General features: G+C 40.9%; 1 long non-coding RNA gene across 1 annotated transcript; it reads left to right on the top strand.

The window, feature by feature from the left end:
• Positions 1–5792: 5792 nt before the first annotated feature.
• Positions 5793–9618, top strand: LOC123443238. The gene is made up of 2 exons (XR_006630590.1): positions 5793–8600; positions 8688–9618. It is a non-coding gene; the product is annotated as an uncharacterized LOC123443238 (long non-coding RNA).
• Positions 9619–10012: the final 394 nt, after the last annotated feature.

Raw genomic sequence — 10012 nt, 5'->3', positions numbered from 1 at the left:
GTAGGGTCTGCACACTTAAGGTTCGATGATGTTTTGGTATAGTTGAGTTATATGTGTGGTTACCGAATGTTGTTCGGAGTCCCGGATGAGATCACGGACGCCAGAGGGTTTCCGAAATGGTCCGGAAACAAAGATTGATATATAGGATGGTTTCATTTGGTCACCGGAAAGTTTCGGGCAATTCCGGCATTGTACCCGGAGTGACGAATGTGTTCCGGAAGTTCACCGGGAAGGGGGAAACCAACCCGGAGGGAGCCCAATGGCTTTAGGGTGGCGCACCATCCCTTAGTGGGCTTGTGGGACAGCCCGAGAAGGCCTTGGCATCAAGAAAAGAAAAAACAAAGAGAAAAAAGGGGGAGGTGAGAAGGAAGAGAAGGACTCCACTTTCCAATCCTAATTGGAGTAGGAATCCTCCTCTCCTCCTGGCCGGCGCACCCTTGAGGGCTTGTCCCTCAAGGCAAGCCTCCTCCCGCTCCCTCCTATATATAGTGGTGATTTAGGGCTGATTTGAGACAACTTTTGCCACGCGCAACTCAACCCTAGACCACATAGTTTTAACTCTAGATTGGATTTCTGCGGAGCTCGGGCGGAGCCCTGCAGGAGTAGGTCATCACCACCACCGGAGCGACGTCACGCTGCCGGAGAACTCATCTACTTCTCCATCTTGCTTGCTGGATCAAGAAGGCCGAGATCATCGTCGATCTGTACGTGTGCTGAACGCGGAGGTGTCGTCCGTTCGACACTAGATCGGAACGGATCGTGGAACAGATCGCGGGACGGTTCGTGGGGCGGTTCGAGGGACGTGAAGACGTTCCACTACATCAATCGTGTTTCTTAACGCTTCCTGCTGTGCAATCTACAAGGGTACGTAGATCCAAATCTCCTCTCGTAGATGGACATCACCATCATAGGTCTTCGTGTGCGTAGGAATTTTTTTTGTTTCCCATGCAACGTTCCCCAACACACCAAATATTCACAAGGAATTTATGATTTGTTGTGATGCATCAAGAACTGAAATTGGACGTGTTTTGATGCAAGATGGACGGGTCGTGGCCTATTTATCCAAAAAATTATGTCCTCGCAAGGAGAACTATGCCACTCATGCGACAAAGGATGACATGTAACCTAGGATGAATCATTTCTACGAAGAATGGGCCATGGGCTCACTATTTGTTGCCAGTGGGACAAATCAATGCAAAATCCTAAGAGAAATCTTGGAGAGAAGGTTGGGCCATAACCCAATATGGTTCATCAGACACTCCGCCCGTGCACTCATGCCCTTGAGTTGGCAGTTGTAGTTAATGCGCTTAAGAGTGAAAACATGGCGCCATTACTGCTAGGTAAGCGATGTGAGATATATACAAATCGTAAGAGCTTGAAGTATATATTCGCTCAAAAAGGGTTAAATATGAAACAATGAAGATGGTTAGAGATAATTAAGGACTACAATCTCTGTGTGGAGTATCACATTGAAAAAGCTAACGTAGTAGCCGATGCCTTGAGCAGAAAGCCTTTTTAATTGAATGCACTTAGGGGTAGAACGAATATCAACCATATAAATAGATTAACTAACACAACTTGATTTATTGAACAAAAAACTGCAGGGCCGGGTGGGGGCATATGCCCCCTCCCCGAAGAACAAAATGGGAACACTGAAGTCATGGTTGAAACGAATTGGCTAGCATGGTTGCTAGTTGGGCTTGTTCTGAGACCCTCTACGTCAAAAGCGCGTGTCGTACGCAGCCAAATCCGGTCGCTAGTGCTGGTAGGCGTATGCACATGTACCGTGTGTCGGGGCAGCTCCAAGCAGCCACCCGCCTATGACAGGTAGACGATGCGCGTTTACCTTCATCTGTTGTTGAACATAAGAGTGAGTGTGTGGGTGGCACTTATGAACATAGAGACCATCACGAGAGAGGCAAGACAAAGAAAAACATTTCTAGTTAGCTGCAATAGATTATGCACTCTCATAAGCACATATGTTGCTCGTACCTCATATTATCATGTACAAGAAACAAAATAAATGTTTTTGGTACTATTTTTTGTGTGACACTGGTAGTCTTTGTTTGCGTGGCTGGTTGATTACATGATTGAATAATGTCCAAATGGGCCAGTTATAGTTTATATGCTTATATATATGACAAACAATCAATTCAAGTGTCATGTTTTGTTGTTAATGGCATAGAAGTATGCATATTAATATCAAATTTCTAAGTGTTTTCACGAGTGTCGATCATATATTCTGTTGAGTGTTGTTCTTGCCAAGTATGTGCATTCCATTATCACCTCGCTATCCATTATTAAAAAGCTTGGCCCAAGATTGTCCAAAGGTGTGTGTAATCTTTATTCACATCTATTTTGTAATTCCGTATTGAAATCCTAGTTTAAAAACATCTAATGTTAGGGTTTGGGAGGAAGATAACTTCTAGCTACTCACAAAGAAGTTCATTATATATGAAGCATATTCTTATGGTTACTCTATGTTTGCGGTTTGACCAACCTACATGTTCATACTAAATAATGGAGGCTACTTATATAACGACTCTACTAGATTTCCTCTTAATCATCATCCAAATCATGAATCGGATGGTATGGCAAAGTTGACCCCCAACCTCCACATTTCCGTGTTTGCCATAAAAGACTCTGAAAAAGAGTAATTTTAACATGCTTCCTCTTACCATCCCTTTCCCTATGGGAGGTAAGAAGATAAAAATTAATCAAACTACTACTTTATCAAATAAATGAAAAGAACAATTTTAACATGCTCCCTCTTACCCCCTCTTTTCGCATGAGAGGTAAGAGTATATAAAATATTTGTGCAATCGATCTCATTAAGTAGTGATCACATTAACTTCCTCACATGTAAGAAGAAAAGGAAAGGGAGCATGTTAAAATTTGCCAAATGGAAAATGATCAGAATCAACCTGATGATCTCTCTCTCTAACCTGCTCCCCAGATCGACACGTGTCCTCATGGGCATGCCCACTTCATCCACCCCGCCTCACCCCCTCTCCAACTCATCTTCAATCAACTGCGGGTCCTCTCCCTCCCCAACGTCTCTCTCCATCCTCTGTCCCTCTCACGTCTCTGTGATGCAGACTGATATGTCCCAAACATATCTACTTTTTCAAACACTTTTGCTCTTGTTTTGGACTCTAATTTGCATGATTTGAATGAAACTAACCTGGGATGACACTGTTTTCAGCAGAACTACCATGGTGTTGTTTTTGTGTAGAAATAAAAATTATCCGACTGAGCTAAAAAAATTATGGAGATTATTTTTGGAATATATAAAAATTATTGATGAAGATAACTACCGGAGGGTGCCCACCATGGGGAGACGAGCTCACATGGCGTTCCTACCCCCTAGGGCGCACCATGCAGACTTGTGGGCCCCTCGACCCTCCGATTGACCTAGTTCCAACTCCATAAGTACCTTATTATAGAGAGAGAAACCACAAAGAAACTTCTATCCTATTCTACGAGACAGGTCCGCTGCCAACTCATGTTCTCCCTCAAGAGGGTGGATCTGGAGTCTCTTTGGGGCTCCAAGAGAGGGGGATTTTTCGTCGTCGTCATCGTCATCGTCAACCCTTCTCCACCAACAATCCATGATACTCACCACCGAGAGTGAGTAAGTCCTTTATAGGCTTGTTGAACGGTGATGGAGTTGGGTGAGATTTGGCATGTACTCAAGTCAATTTCTTAGGGCTTAGTGTAACGCCCAAGATGTAATCCTATCCATATTTTGGCACGAGGGCCTCGATAGGGATAGAAGCGCATCTCATCATTTCGCAAGAATGGATATCGTTACAAGTACATGTAAAGAAGAGATGAGTATATGGAATTGGCTTACACTCGCCACAAGCTACAACATGAACATCTACATACAACAATACATTCAATCATCATATAGAAGAGCATGGTCCTACTACGGATGAAATCAAACGAGAAAATGACGTCCATTTTTGCTATCCCAGGCTGTCGTCCTGGAACTCATCATATGATCGGTGAAGAAGAGGAGGAAGAAGAAGAAACTCCAAATAGACCAATCATCGCTCTCATGTCAAATCATCGCATTACTTGTACCCGCAACTGTTGTTGTAGTAAACTGTGAGCCACGGAGACTCAACAATCTCATTTCCAAATGTATCAAGACTAGCAAAGCTTAATGGGTGAGTTATGGTTACGTGGTGAGGCTGCAGCAAGCACTAAGCTTTTTTTTGAGTGGCTAACTTACGAGTATAAGAATAAGAGGGGGTGATCTACGCATAAACGGACGTGAACTAATAATGATTAAGAAGTGATTCTAAACACCTACTTACGAGTCAGACATAACCCCATCGTGTCCTTTCTCGGATTCAGAACTCATGAGAAGAGACAATCACAATTACGCACACACACTACACCACGCCCCTTGATTGGGGGCAATTAACTATCGGGAGAAATAGTTGAACAAGGGCAAAAGATCTGTCGGGACAATTGTTACTACCGGGAGAAGCACTTATGGGCACAGAAATTGAAACTCAAATAACGACGGAAAACACACTGCCGGCAAATTTTTAGGGCCCATTCTTTGTTGTGATAACAAAAGTATGCCTCATTTTCTGCGGAAAACTATGTTTTAGCGCGAAACAAAATAGTACCTGGCCTAAAGGCCGCGCCAGCGAGGAAAGAGGCATGAGAGACAAAATTTTGGAGGGAAAATCTAATGGGGGCGTGCGCAGCTCATCCTTCCCATGCGGCGGCGTGCTACGATTCGCGTCAGCCTAATTCTTGGCTTTGCTACTCGCGTCCACTCGATGCGATATAAAAAATAACAGAGTTGTACTTTCGTCAGCCCGCATACACGACTAATTACAATAGAATCATTTTTCTCTGCACCTATCATCATGCGCTGCTAGCCGAGATGCTACTAGGTGTCATATAATCAACGCCATTATTTTTACTGCCATAGTAGATGTGACAGTGTGCTGCATGCAACAGTACAATTAACCATGCGTTGTTGTATTTTAAAAAAGATTTATCTCTCAAACCGTTATTTTAATTAATGATCCGTTTTCATCACTGACTTTATCGTGACAAGATCTTTAAAACTAGATCCCATGTCGACATGTTTCGATAACTTTTGTTTTTCGTTGGTGCTTGCCAGATTACTATCACTTACTTGTCACATTATTTGTCACATAGTTCTCACATTAAATCAACTTGATTATCAGGTTTATGAATATCGATATACCCCACTAAAAAGTTTGATTCATTGTACTTAAGTTGTTTCATGCATTTACTTGCTTATTGTTAGTGCTTTAATATTCATTTTTTAGCTTCACATAACACTGCAATATTTAAAAATATAAAACTATTGTTCCGGCAATTATGTATAATTTTTATGACAACTGGACATCCGTAAGATGATAACTATGATGACATAAATATGACAACTAGGAACGACGAAAAAAAATCAACGAAACATGTTAACATGAGATCTTATTTTGAAGGTCTAGTCGAAAAGAACCTAACAGTGAAGACAAATCTCCAATCAAATTATTTATTTGTAAGATAAATCTTTTTTAAAATACAAAAATACCACCCGTTGCATGCATGCACTTAACAGTTTTTCTCTTTGGCATGCATGCACGAGTACTACTTCCAGCCATCATAATTTACAATGAAAAAATCAGATTTAACAGTCATGAGTACTACTTTTATGGTGGCACTAACGCACGGATGCGGCCCGCTACATAGTAGAACACACAAGTATAGACGCGCCCCAATCTCCCAAATCGGCCAAATACAATTCGCCCCCAAATCTCGTCGTGCCCTACACCAGACCGCAGCTGCCGCCACCCCAAGCAGCGCACCCCCACCGCCGCCACCAACTATCTCATGGCCATCGCCTTCCCTCCACCTTCCATTGTCGCCTCCCCGACCACTTGCGCCATCACCCCACCCACCACCCCCCGCCCTGGCGCCCCCAACCACCTCATAGAGGCGCCGCCGAGCACCCAACCGAGACGGACCACCACCGGCGGCGCCGACCAGCTTCCTCTTCTGGACGCTAGCAAGGTCCCTCTCCGGAGCATGCCCCTCCCCTCAACCACGTCGCCTACTACGTCACCAACATTCCTGAGCACGGACTCGGTCGCCACCACTCGTACCGTCCCACCTTTGCAGGTCTACTCCTTTCCTCCCCGTCTGCTCCCCCATGTTCCTTCCTTATCGGCACTGCTGGCTGCTTTAGCTCCATGTGCCAATACCCGTTGGAGATGTGGACTTCTTCATTTACGCCATGCATAGCTGTCATTGACTGAGGCTTAATCTGCGATGCTACTGTTGCTACTGATTTTTTTTAGGTGGAACAAGCTTTCCAATCTTATTCCACATGATTAATTTTTTTAGAAACAAAATCTGGTTATGTAAAGTATATATACATCTTTTAATGTATGTTTCAGGTGCTATCTTCATAGAAGCGGTATGCCAATGCTCTCAGATTTAGTTTCTGTTGTTACTCTATTCCTAAGTTAGTTACTTTTTTATTTGCTAGAATCCACACAGTTGAAATTCACTTTTTATTTATGACAAGTAACTGCATATGAACTTGGCTAATATTAGGGCATGCCAGGTTGATGCCAAAATACATACGACCAGTATATCAATGTGTTCTTATAGATAAAACTTTAAGGTTACTAATTCTAATGGTACAGAGATTCCACTCCCTAGTATTCATGAAATTGTGACTACTGGTCCTGGTTGTCTTACTGTACATTTGCTCGGGGTTTTCATCTGTATAGTTCAGTGCTTCTAGTTTGGTACTATTTTCAGAATGAAAGACAGATCCTTAATATTATTCCATATTGGGTACTCTAATTCTGTGTGTAATTTTAATCCATTCATTTCTTCTTTTGCCAATTTTGTTACTGCTTCTCACTAAGTAGACATGCTAGATTCATATATGTTTCTTTGAAAAATGTTCGTTTTTACAAGCTTTTGGAGCTACCAATGGTGCTGCATCTAATGACAGTATCAAGAAAATGTAGGATACTATGTAATGTGTACTAATAATTTACTATGAGATAAAAAATGAAGTACTGACTGCCAGATGTATATGATGTTGTATTTTTCTTGGAAGTTAGCATTCTGCATACTAATATATTATTCCGCTGAATATAGTATATTGAGCGATTCCCTCTAAGTTCTTAAGTGAGTATAAGATAGTACACATGCTGACTTGGTAGCTTTCGTACAAATGTGGTGTTTCCTGCAGTCATTGACTTCAAATTATTCAAGAAAAACAAGATACACAAAGGATATAGGACTTCTTTACTTGCATCAAAAGAAATTTGGTAGTCGGTAAATTATGTTTAGAATGAATTTGAAAGGAATTTTTTGTTTATATGAACGACAAAAACAACAATAAGGTAGTAACAAAAGTAAGTAAGCGGTCTGAGCATTGGCTTCACTTTTGTGTAACTTCTTTATAGTCATTCAGAACTTATTTATCTTCGGTGAAATCTGATTATGTGTGGGGTTTCCTTTTGTATTTGCAACTATAGTGCATGATTTTTTAATAAAAAATATACTCCATGGTATGTACATTTAGGAAATAATTTTTGTCTCAAGAATATTATACTGAATACATATTGTGTAATTACCTTGATTAATTCAACAACTAGCTTATTTGGGCTTCTGAAAAAATGATATGCAATATAAGAGAGAATCATATAATTCTTAGGTTATATTGAACTAATGTGTTTATAGTCTTAGCGGAAGTGGCAGGAGTACTATAGTTGACCTACTACTTCAGCTATATGAATCTACAGATTGGCAAGCAAGCTATTTTTCTGAGAAAAGAAATGCTTGATCTGCACGGTTCTGTGACTGGGTGTAGGTGGTGGGTGGTGCTCGAGCAGAGTTAAACAGAACAGTGTGTGAGCAGAGGCATAGATGGTGGTAGCAAGGCACAAGAGGGTTTATCATCACTGGTATGACAAGATCAGATTATTTATTTGTGGTCATCAGGTAACTTATCTACACACAACTTTTTTATGTGCATCTACAAGATCAAAACGGAAAAAAGAGGCACTACATTTGGGCACTGAAAGCTTTATTGAGCCATTTTGTGTCATTCATTTTCTTTCATACAATGTAAACTGAAATTTTGAAGTGAGGAATATTGTTCAATTGGTCTCCTTTTTCGAGTTGGTTACTGTCTTGTTGAGCAACGTTTTCCCGGCAATCTCCGCTTATTAGGGTGGCCTCTAAATTTCAGATCTGGAATTTCATTCCAACTTAGGCCGTTTGGAATTGGCATAGCTTGACCTGTGAACTCTCAGCGCGGAGCGATAGCGAAGCCTTCAGCCTTTATTTTTTCGAGAGCCCCACAACTAGCTATCTTATAGCAAGGTGTTGCCACATAGTTTTTATATCATCGCATCCATTTTCTGGAAAAGGATACACATGCCATTGTGTTACTTATAGGTCTAAGTCTCCTTGCCCCAAAGCGGTGTTGCCTAACCGTTACTTCCTCACCTCAGCGGTGCCACCTATATTCTCTTGTTCATCACCTGAGCAACACTCCCTCCCCTGCATCTCAATTGACGGTCAGATTTGAGATTTCTTTGATATATCTGTCATTCAGGTCTTAGTAATCCAGTAATGGGCACCAATATGGTGTTGAAATTTTGCAGTTACTCTCGGTTCTACATATGTATAAATTCTGTTCTGGTACGTGTAGAAGGTGGTGAAATTATTTTTGGAGGAATGGATCCTAAACACTATGTCGGTGAGAACACATATGTCCTAGTCATCCAGAAGGGATATTGGCAGGTTAGTCTTATTCTTGTGAATTCACAAAGGGCATCAATTAAAAGGTGATGTTGCAAGTTGCTATGGGTTGCTTCATATAATGTCTCAGAAAAGCAAAAGATGAAATGAATTGTATTTAGCATAGAAAGTGAAGCAATTATGTTGTACAATGATATTTTAATCAGTGTCTATGTCAATTATGTTGTCCCGTGGCAACACACGAGAAGTTAGCCAGTGTAAGTAATATTCCTAGCATTACTTATGGACCTTTGTGTAACTATAAGTGTTCTCCATTTTCCCCTAAAATATGCCTTGTGTGAATCATAGTTTTGTTTGGATAATGTGTGGATAAGTATCCTATGCATAACTGATTAGGAAATTGTATGAAGAGAACATTATATATATCCGCATAGACGTTCTTATTTCCTAGAATATATTGACATCAAATATTTATTCTGTCGATTTAAAATCTGAAATGAGAACTTCATTTTGAGTTTCTAATTTGTTACAGGTTTGGTTTCTCAAAGATACAGAAGTTGATGGATGTTTGGAAGATATATAAGTTGTTGGAGGTTTGGAAGATCTACAAGTTAGTGGAGTGAAAAATATATATGTAATATGCCTTGTTTGTCAAACCTAGAGACATTGCAAAGTTTTGCTCTGCTCATTTTGGTGGTTTGTTTTGGCACACAAGCCTCTGTATCCTCATTTTGTTTGTGTGCCAGATCTTTTGTTCATTTTGAAACATATGTACATATGAATTTGATATGTTTATATTACTGAATGAGGCTTCACATATAACTTTGATTGAAACGCACGTATAAATTGTGGTTTGACATGATTATTTGAGCATACAGATTGGATATTAACAATTTATATTGCTTGTAAAGAACACATGATGGCATACTACCTGTCGGGTAAATGTGTTTGTGCTGGCAGTGAAATTGGCAGCAATTGTAGTTCCTACCCCATGACAGTGTGTGCTGGGAGAAAATAAACTATTCGGAGATACAAAGGTTAGGGCAGAGAAACTGTTGGGGATTGTTTATCTACCGGGAGAAGTAATCCTTGGCAGCCCTTGTTGTGGCGGCTCTATCTACTGGGAGAAATCCCGTCCCGGTAGTTTTCCTGCCCTTGTAAGTGTGTTCTCCCGGTAGTTTTCCTGTCCTTGCATTAGTGTTGTGGTATAGTGATAGTTGGTCTATTT

This window comes from Hordeum vulgare, chromosome 3H (assembly GCF_904849725.1).
Source record: "Hordeum vulgare subsp. vulgare chromosome 3H, MorexV3_pseudomolecules_assembly, whole genome shotgun sequence".
Taxonomy (NCBI): Eukaryota; Viridiplantae; Streptophyta; class Magnoliopsida; order Poales; family Poaceae; genus Hordeum; species Hordeum vulgare.
The sequence above is the reverse complement of the archived record's forward strand: the minus strand, read 5'-3'. Positions and strand labels throughout refer to the sequence as shown.